Below are 10,982 nucleotides of genomic sequence, written 5' to 3' on the forward strand. Positions count from 1 at the left end.
GATGTCTCTGCGACGTCTCTGCGATGTCTCTGTGTGTTGGCCTCCTTGGGCCGCCTGCTGGCCGATATTTTATTTTTATTTTTATTTTTATTTGCAAAAATCAATTTATGGCTTCTTTGGCAATAAACGATTTCTCTTTTAGTTGCCTTTTTCTTTTCTTTATGGCCGCATATCTTAGTAATATTTTCTATCATTGTCATCGCTTGAGTTGTGCCCTACACAATTCCCAACTCGCTCGCTCTACCCATCCTCCCTATCTCTCCCTATCTCTCCCTCTCTCTCTCCCTCTCTCTCTCTCCCTCTCTGTCTCTCTCTCTCCCTCTCTGTATGTGTGTGGCGACGTCATCTCCCTTGTGCTTCTTCCTTATTTTTATTGTATTGTTAGCAGTTCGTTGTCGCACCGCCCCCACCCAGCCCCAATTTGACCAACCGCACGCCCATTATTCATTGTACACTTTGGACTTGCTTCCCTTTTGGCCTCACAATGTGTCTGTGCCTGTGTGTGCAATTGTGTGTGTGTGTGTGTGTGTGTGATTGTGTCTCGGCTCAATAATGCTGCGATAATAATGCTCGCCAAGAATTTCAGCCAAACACCAGGCCATGGCAGGCGCCACTCGAACGAAAGGATGCACGTATGTATATGGCCATGCCCATATATGGCCATGGAGTCAACTCAAGTCCAAGTCAAGTCGGAGTCAAGTCCGAGTCAAGTCATTTCCTTGAGCGACAAATGTGCGTTGCTCACGCATTGCATTCAAGTTGTGCAACAGGGCGTATGATGGACGTGAACGTCGTGAATAGGCAGCTTAAGTGCTTGAATGCAGTCAAAATGATCTTCGGAGAGTGAGAGCGAGAGAGAGAGAAAGAGGGATAGAGAATGAGAGAGAATAGGCCAAATAACTGAACAAGTTGTTTAAATCTAATTGCAGAACTATCGATAGTGATGATAGTGATATAAGCGCAATCGATAGTCGATAATAGTGCAGGAATGAGTAGAAGATAAGCTGAAGCGTAAAAGGGAGGAAATGATACTGCGAATCGTTGCTACTCTATCTTTTTTAAAATAAGTAAAAATTGAACATTTGATAGAGCTTTTTACTTAAATACATATTAATAATATTACATATTAAATAATAATGAGTAATATATAATATGATCAGCTTTTTAGCTCATATTATATATTATTCATATTAAATAATATTCAAGTAAAAAGTTCTATCAAATCTTCAATTTTTTATCGCAGATCACTGAAGTTTTAGACTAAAAAAGAAAGAGTGAGAGATAGAGAGAGAAGGAGAAAGGGAGTCAGAGAGAGAGAGAGAGAGAGAAAGGGAGAGATATATACAGAGACAGAGGGAGAGTGAGAGAGAGAGAGAGAGAGAGAGCGACAGCGAGATAGAGACAGGCAAAGAGTGGTCAGAAAGAAAGACAGAAAGACAGAGAGACAGCAAGAGAGAGAGAGAGAGAGAGACAGAGAGACAGACAGAGAGACAGAGACACAGACAGACATAGAGAGAAGTAGACATAGAGAGAGACAAAAGACAGAAATAGGCAGAGAGACAGCAAGATAGAGAAAGAGCGAGATAGAAAGAGGGATATGGTGAAAGCAGGTAGGGAACAAATGAGTCGCAAAGCAGAAAAAATTAAAAAAAAAAGCAAGCGATAATTGAATTCAGTTTTTTGCCACGCCCCTATGGGCTTATTCCCTATATTATTTTCATCTAGAGCTACCCACATCAATATAATGTATATATTCAAAATTTCAAGAGTTCATAGTTTAAAGTCTCACATTACACTAATTTATAAAAAAATAAAATATAATAAAATAAATAAATAAATTTTAAATGCAACAAGACGACCAATATACTCTCTTTCAGTTGGTGAACGAGCATAATCAAAGGGAAAATCGAATGGAGGCAACTGAAAGCGGACGCAAAGCGAAACGTTTTAAACGAATGTCAATTGCAAAATAATATTATAAATAAAAAGCAATTTTAATAGTTTTTCTTTTGACACACACACACACTCACACACATTTTATGCAATTCAATTGAAATGAGCAGCAAAGCATAAAAAAGAAATTGCAATTTCGACTCAGATTGCGGCTGCAGCCTGCCGATTGCAAATATTTGCTGCAGCTGGAAATCGGAATTCCAATTGGAAACCGAATTGGATACGAAATCGGTCAGCTATAATGCTTCATATTAACCTTTGGGCGGAGCAATAAAAATGCAAAATTAATTAAGCGGTCATTGATGACAAATCAAACATGCACACACACACACACACACACACACACACACACACACACGCAGAGTCTTTATGGTAGATATGTTGGCTTTTCCTTTGACCAATATGCAGCAAGCGAGTTTTTTTTTTACAATTTTTCTGCCACACACACACGCACACACACATAAATACTTGCTCTTTTTTTATAAATAACAAATAGAAAGAGCATGCGTTGTGCAGCAGGGCGTGAGGGAATGAGGGGGTGTGGCACGCCTTTGTGGAGCTCGTTCGTCCCGCCATCCATAAAGTTCAGTTTTTTGCAGTTGATTCAGTTTTTTTTTTTTTTTTTTGCTGCTCATACAATAAATAAAGCTGTTTTATTATTGTATTTTGCTGCAGCGACGCATGAATAAATTTCGTCTGGCCAAATAAAAGATGCGCACATGGTCGAGCGGCGCATTTGACAAGTTTATAAATTATCGACTCGGAAAGCCAAAGAAAAACGTGAAATGTGAATGTGCAACTGATTGTTAAATCACATTGAATGCCAAAAAGAAATATATATATATATATATACATATATAAAGGAATGACAGATGGTCAAGCTTTAGAAATATTAGATAGTTGGGCATATATGGGTAAATTCTAGAAGAGAAGACAATGAAAGATATTAAAAGATCTTGGCAGAGATAATATCTTAATAGAGCTGGAATGAAAAGGTCCAATCTCTCCATTCTACTGATAATTCATATGGTTTAACAAAACTCAGATACAATGAGTGAGTGAGACAACATAATAATCATTAATATAATTTTATTACCAAGTCCCTAATGCACAGCACGATGTCAAGATTGACGCGACATGCTAAAGGTCTTAAGAGACAATCGCTATAAAATTATTATGAATATCATTTTATTACCAAATGTCTAATGCATAAGAACTATCTTGGATCATAAAGTGTTTTCGTTTTTTATTGCTGCTCAAACATAACATGAACATGAACATGAACATGAAATTTACGACCATCCCCAAGGACACGACGATCGAGAGACAAACACTTGTGCACTCATTCACTCAAAATGCAAGACGTGAAAAGACATGTCAATGGGACATAGAATAAAGCATTATAGTATAAGTCTTATACTATAAATATGAGAATGTAAGTAATGTGATAATATAATTATTATACTATAAATATAATAATGTAAGTACGACGATCAGTTTAGAACAGTTCGCATGGATCGCTGTAGCTTCACTCATAGAGTTACTCTCAAGCTGATCTGTTTCACAGATCAATATAAGCCGAGTTGATATTAGTTTTTTCTAGAACTACTTCAGCTCTGCTGCTGTATTCTCTTCTTTCGTCTACATTTTGCCCTAACTCGACTCAAATCAATCAAACTGAATCAAAGAGCTCAGAAGGGATTAGCTGTAGTTGACACAAAGTAAACTTTTTATTTTATTTTTTATTATTATTGCCATTTATATAATTAAAAGTATATATATTAATATAAAAATTTTAATTTTTTGTTATTTACATAATTTAAATATTATCTTTGTTATTAAAAATATATATTATAATATATAATATATAATAAATATATAAATATATAATATAATAAAACAAATACATATAATAAAATATTTATAATTTTGTTATTAATCTAATTTAAATATTTAGAAAAAGATTTTTTTTTTTTTTAATCTTTATTGTTGCTCTAAATAATATTTAAAGTGTATAATATACATTAAAACAAAAAGAGTAATATAAATACCTTTTTTTTTCTTAAATTATGTAAAAAATAAAAAATAAAACTTTAGAATTTTATATTTTGTATATGGTGATAATTTATATATAATAATATATAAAAATATAAATATAATAATATATAAAATCTATATATAAATATATATCTATATATATTTTTAAATATTATTGTAGCTTTTTATGCTATTAAAAATATAATTACAATATATAACAAAAGGTATGTACACATACATACATACATTTAAAGCGATATTTTTTTTTAGGTACATCTACATAATAAAAAAAAAATGTATATTATATATATTCTTTTAAATTTTATATATATTTTTTTGTTTTGAGCAATAATAAAACAAAAAACTGTTTTTTTTTTTCAATTTTTAATTTTTTTTAAATACTTTACAAATAATATTTAATGCAACAACAATTGAGAACTCAATTTTGAGTGAGAGCAATTCTTTATAAAACTTCTGCGTATAATTGAAAACTGTATCTCCAAATTCCCTAAGCCAAGGCAAGGCAACAGCAAGGCCTGGCCTGATATTTAATTCATATATTATATAAAATATTATTGTAGAGCTCCATTCAATTGTCAGCCATAAATACATGAGAATTCCAATCATATTTGATTCACAAATATTTACTTTATAATTAATATTAAATATAATATTTATGTGTGATGCCTTCATGCACTTCGATTTCTGGCTTCGCCCACAAATTCTAATTAACTAAATCTCAGCTTGACTAATCTGAAGGGCGTTCAACTGATTGCAAATAAATAAACATATATGCACATAAATCTATATATATATATATTATATATGCGTTACCTAAAATCAACATGAACCATGTAACAATTTCTTTGGCTATTTCCCCAGAGCTCCTGCTCGTGCTTATCTCTCAGCAGGCAATCTTTAGACAAATCTATTTTGCCTACACATCCGGTCAATCACTTGTTTCACGCTGCTTTGATCTGCAATTATTTATTATATTCCCCAGTGTTTCAGTTTCAGCGAGAACTAGCTGCTGCCGCTGATTCTCTTTAGTTTTGCAGTTTGGTTCAGGCTAATCTGGCGCCCATGGCAACAATGAAAAGGCAATTCTATCAACGCCTGGGCGGGTTGGACGTCATTTTATTGGCATTTATGCATCAAGGCATTCATTCATCAATCAATCCAGCATTCATTATGCCAGCTACCAAATTAGCAGAAAGCAGCCACAGTGCCTGGACCAAGTCAAATAACAAGCCCATTGGGCCTATTGTTCGATTCATGCAGCCGCCATGCCACAGTCGCAGCCGCAGCCGCAGCCGCAATTCGAATTAAAATTAATTGGTAAAATAATACACTCGGCACACACACACACACTCACATGCACACGCCCAGGCATATGAATAACAATGGCCACATTGTATAATGGGCACCCAAAATGCGTAACATGAGAAATATGTTATGCATACGCCAGATAGCCAAAGGTCTATGGGGCGTATACGCAATGGCCGGCCAGAGCTGAATTTTGACTCTTTGGCCTATTGTCATTAAGCATGTATAGAGATATGCTGTTTGTGTGGCAGATAAATATCTGTGAATGAATATGAATCAGATATGCACACACATATATATATGTATGTGTATGTATATTTGTATGTGTAAGAAATATCTCTCATTTCAAACACCTCAAAGATCTCCCCGTCTCTCTCTCTCTCTCGCTCTCTCTCTCTCTCTCTCTCTGCAAAATAAATTTCAACAATTCATGTCTAAATTCTAGCTGTGATATGTTATATTATTTGATTTGTTTCATTTCGTTTCGTGCCGTTCCGTTCCGTTTCGTCTCGATTTGATTTCATTTGGCTTGATTTGATTTGATTTGATTTCAGTTTTACTTGGCCCATTCATGGTTTCTGTGGCCATAAGTAACTATATATTTTCGCAACGCAAACGCTTGTTGGAGCCGACATGGCGCTGACTGACATCCAGCAACAATAACAATAATACAAAAAAAAAAAAAAATAAGCAGAACAACCAGCCAACCAACCAACCACAACAACAACAACAACAATGACAACAGCACACGTGTATATATAAATAAGAGCCAACAACACATCTCTAGACATGTTTGCTTGTTTATAAACGAACTTTTTATTGCTACAAAGTGGCAGGCGACAAGCCAGAAATGTTCGACGCACGCACACACACACACTCACAGCGATTGCCGGGTGGGTGGATGATCTATATATATATATTGCTGTTGTGGTGGCTGAAAGTTTTATGTGCGGCACGACCGAAATTCGAATGCATTTCTTGTGCCCCCAAATTCAATTCAAATTCAATTGACAAGTTAAAAACTTCGATTCACTTCAAGTGCAGTGGCAAATATTTTACTTCAGCTCTTCCACTCACCTTCGTCTCTCTCGCTCTTTTTATTAAAAATTGTTTTCATAACATCTCTAATGTATATTGAGGCATAGGAGTTTAGCAGATTTCTTATTTACGCAAATTAAACAGTTTTATCTGATTTGTACTGATTGATTGGACTTGCAGTTCGATTTCTAGCTGAACATCAAAATGTGGCTCTGAAAACATAAAAATTTGTAAAGGAACACATATATCAAAACATTCATATACTCGCATTATATGAAGTCTTGGCTTATCTAAGAAGTCTAGACAAACTAATCTGCAGCTCAAATCTAGCAAGAACTTTTCATAATATGAACAATGTCTACATAGCGGAAGCCCGCTCTTTTTCCCTTTCTCTAACTGTATGCATGATCTATCCAGCTTAATCAACAACAAACCTCAGTTCTCTGTGCTCAACTTCTTCCACTAATTCAAATTGATAAGAATCCGTTCCGATAATTTCCGTCTTCACGGTTCTCTTTTGAACTTACCTACCTTAAAACCAACCTATAACTATCCTAAAGCTCTATGTATATTCAACTTCAGCTTTCTTTCTTTCCCTCTCTTTAGCTACCTTTCACCTGAAGCTAACAAAAATCAATTCAAATCTACAATATTTCTATACTCTCTCTTAAGCTAACAGAATTCGATTCAAATCTATAGTTAACTGCAACCCTCTATACTCTCTCTTAAGCTACCTTCTACTCATATTTCAAACCAATGTTAATCGACTTTAATCAATGACAGACTTCAGTCTAATTAGTCTGCCAATTTTTCCGAGCTTAATTTCCAAGCGGTTCTCTTAATGAACTGATTCAAAACTTCAGTCTACTCTGATCTTGTCTAAAATATATTCATTTTTTCGTGTTTCATTTTCAAATCGATAAAAATCGAAGCTTTTCTGTGCTTTTTTTATACTAAATTCTAGATTTGCTTATTACTTGTTTTTAAATGTGAAGTTCTTTTCAAATCCCAAAATGAAGAGTTTATGTCAAAAAAAGTGAAGTTGATAAAAATCGATAATTAATTTAGATTTTTTACAGAGCATACCTAACTTCAAACTATCGAAGTCAAAAAAGTATAACGTATTAAGCTCAAAAATTCTTCGAAAATCAGTGAAATTTATAATTCACTCAAAGTGTTTGTCAAGAAGAAGAAGCATATAAATAAGTTAGGGTCTTGAAAGAGCTAGATCCAAACAAAACTTCTAAATAACGCCAAAAATTACAGAGAGCTTACTAAGCCAGGACTACAGATAGTTCACAAGTTAGAAAAAGAGATTTGATTTAATTATTAAATACATTCAAAAAATTCAATGGACTTTCTAGTTGATTTTATTCAACCAAATTTGTAATATTTGCTTAGATTTAGCCAACTTTTCTTTTATTATAAAAACAAAAATTCGCTATCTTGTCATCAATTCAAGTTGCTTAAATAGCTCCAAGATTCTGAGATATGACTAAGAACTTGGATAGAAATCAATAAATTTGACGTGTTTGTTGTTGTTATTCAGTTTGGCTGATTTAAGAGCTAATTACCTAAAAAGAAAAATGAATTTGGAAATGGAAATGGAAATGGAAATAGAAACAAGTCGATGGCATTGTGTTTTCTTAAAATTAGATACGGGCAATGCCGGGTAATTTCTGTTACTGTGTAAATAAACATGCTTCTGTTTCTGTCTCTCTCTCTCTCTTTCTCCCTATCTCCCTCTTTCACTCTCGCTGTGTGTGCGTGTTGTTTACACAATTTATGTATAATTAATTTAATTTTGAAACTGTTTGGCAATGGCCACGCCCATGCCATCCGACGCCCTCGCCTGACCAATCGTCAGCATTTCCGGCTGACAGTCCGTAGTTCGTTTGCCCTGTTTCGGTTAACATATTGAAGCGGAAGTGTTTGTGACTTTTATGATTTGGCAAGTCTTTGATTTGATTAAGCCTCAAAGTGACACACACACACACACACACACACACTGCCAATCATATGTGTGTGTGTGTGTGACTGATTGGCTTTGCCCGGGACTAGCTGCTCGATTGCTCAATGAATGAATCCCATGAATGGCCAATGAATTTTCCCCTTCCCGATTTTCACACAGCTCCATAATGTCTTTGGGTTTTTCCCCTTCCCTTTCCCTTTCCCTTCTGTTTTCCTATTTTTTTTATTTTTTGTTTTCTTCTTTTTATTTCTTTCTTCATTTTTTCGTTTTTCTATCAATGCAATTGATTTGCTTTAGCATGAAATGATACTTGCTTAGAAATTAACTCTCGTTTTCAGATGGGCAAAATAATGTTTTTCATTCTATTTGATGTGGCTCCATTTGATTTAAGTCGACTTAACTAATCAATATGCCGCCTCCGGGTGCAAAGGACTCTCACAACTCTCAAAGTAAACATGCGTGATATGAAGCCTACGATGACAGGGGATCGACTTGGCGGGGAGCAAATCAGGATGTTCACTAACGTGAATCGATTTCACTTCAGTATTTGGCGATGTCCTTCATGAGTCATAAAGCTATTTAGGAAACTATATTCCAAATTGAATATTCATAATTGATGTTTTGTTTTTCTAAATATGAATTTCAATGGCTCAAACTATTTTATGTCTATTATGCAAATTCTGTTCTATTATTATAAAAAATCTATCAAAGAAAATAAATGTATTTTGCGAAAATTTGAGCAGCTCAGTTGTATGATAAAGTGAATATGAATAGTTAATATGAATGATGAATATGTATAATAAAATTATGAATATAGAATATAAATACTGAACATAAATGCAGAGTATGAGATTCAGTATTCATATTCATTATTTATATTCAATATTCATATTCAGTATTCATATTCAATATTCATATGCAGCATAAAGTAAAGTGAAATGAAAAATTGAATTCTCAGTACAAATATTGAATATGAATACTGAATATACATACAGAGTATGAAAACATCATTCAATATTCATATTCATTATTTATATTCAATATTCATGTTCACTATTCATATGCAGCATTCATATTCAATATTCATATTCACTATTCATTTGCAGAATATATATTCTACTGTATATGAATATGATAAAGTGAATATAAATATTGAATATGAATACTTAATATACATAGAGAGCATGAAAACTTTATTCAATATTCATATGTAGTATTCATACTGCAGTATTCATAAACAATATTCATATTCACTATTCATATGCAGCATTCATATTCTACTGCAGGTGAATACTGAGTATTCATATTCTACTGCATGTGAATATTCCACTGCATTTGAATACTGGGTATTCATATTCCACTGCATTTGAATACTGAATATCATATATTGAATATCATAATAATGATTATTAGTATTGAATATGAAATCGGAAGATGAATATTAAATATGAATAATCATACTCATTAATACTGAATACTGAGTACTGAGTACTCAGTGGTGAAAGTTCAATGATAATGAACATATGCATTATATATCGTCTATATATGTATAACGATTCACACAATTTGTGTTGCTGAGAAAATTACATGAATATTAAATGAGTATTTTATGAGATTCCAATTGATGGAATGAATAGCTCAAATGCTTCAGCTGCAATACAATTTCCTCTCACACAGAACCGAGCCACCCAAGCGCCCAACCACTCAACCACCCAAGCACCCACCCACTCACTCATACAGACAAGTTCCCCTGCTGTCGATGAGCGGGAAAAACATTTTTTTTTTTTATCTTGCAGTGAAGGCAAATTTTTGGTTCTCTTTTTTTTATACTTTGCTTTTTTCTCTCTTTTTTTTTCTTGTTCAGCTCTCAAATATTGTAGAATATCAATCAACGGCAGTTTGTTGCCTTTTCCCCCCTTCACTCCCGCCACACTTACCTGGCTGATGTTTGCTTTGATTTCTTCTTGTTGTTCTTTAAATTATTATTGTCGTCGTTGTTGTTGTTGTTGTTGTTGCTGCTGTTGGCGCATTTGTTGTTGCTGTTGTTGCTCCCTTCTGTTCTGTTGTTGTTGTTGTAAAGTTTTGTTTTGCATTTTCTTGAACGAATCAAATATTGTTTGCTTGGCGCCGCATTTCGCCTGCCTAATGCTGCATTGTTGTTGTTGTTGTTGTTATTGTTGTTGTAAACATGTTTTAATTGTTGTTTTAGTGGAGTCACATGACGCCCGTGCGCCACTGGCAACAGTAAAAACAAATTCCGTTATTTTCTATTCGCACTTTTCTTATGTCACTTTTGTATATCGCGTGTTGTTGTTGTTGCAGTTGCTGTTTTTTTGTTGTTGTTGCTTGTTGCAGTTGCAATTGGCTTTTGGCTATTGGATTTGCTTGGTTTTGTTATTATTGTTGTTGTTGTTGTTGTTTGCTATTTGTTTATAATAAATAACTTAAATGCAATTGCTAATTATTTTATGATATGTATAATTAATTGCATTTACTTTCGTAATATATTTGGACTCTATTTCAGTCTATTTGAGCTTCATGTATTTATTATGTATTTAATTAAATAATTTAATAATTTTATTTATTTATTTTATTTTTTTTTTTTTTTTTTTGTATGAATTTAGTTTATGTTAAATAAGTTAATGATTAAATATTT

At 33.5% G+C, this 10,982-nt stretch overlaps 1 long non-coding RNA gene across 1 annotated transcript in view; it reads right to left on the reverse strand.

The window, feature by feature from the left end:
• The window catches only part of LOC26527963, a 113,563-nt gene extending 102,838 nt beyond the window's left edge, over positions 1 to 10,725 (reverse strand). The window contains exon 1 of the long non-coding RNA XR_001449055.3: positions 10,264 to 10,725. This is a non-coding gene — a long non-coding RNA (uncharacterized LOC26527963). The remainder of the gene's footprint in view (positions 1 to 10,263) is intronic.
• Positions 10,726 to 10,982: the final 257 nt, after the last annotated feature.

The sequence above is a fragment of the Drosophila mojavensis genome, unplaced genomic scaffold (assembly GCF_018153725.1).
Source record: "Drosophila mojavensis isolate 15081-1352.22 unplaced genomic scaffold, ASM1815372v1 contig_136, whole genome shotgun sequence".
Lineage (NCBI taxonomy): Eukaryota > Metazoa > Arthropoda > Insecta > Diptera > Drosophilidae > Drosophila > Drosophila mojavensis.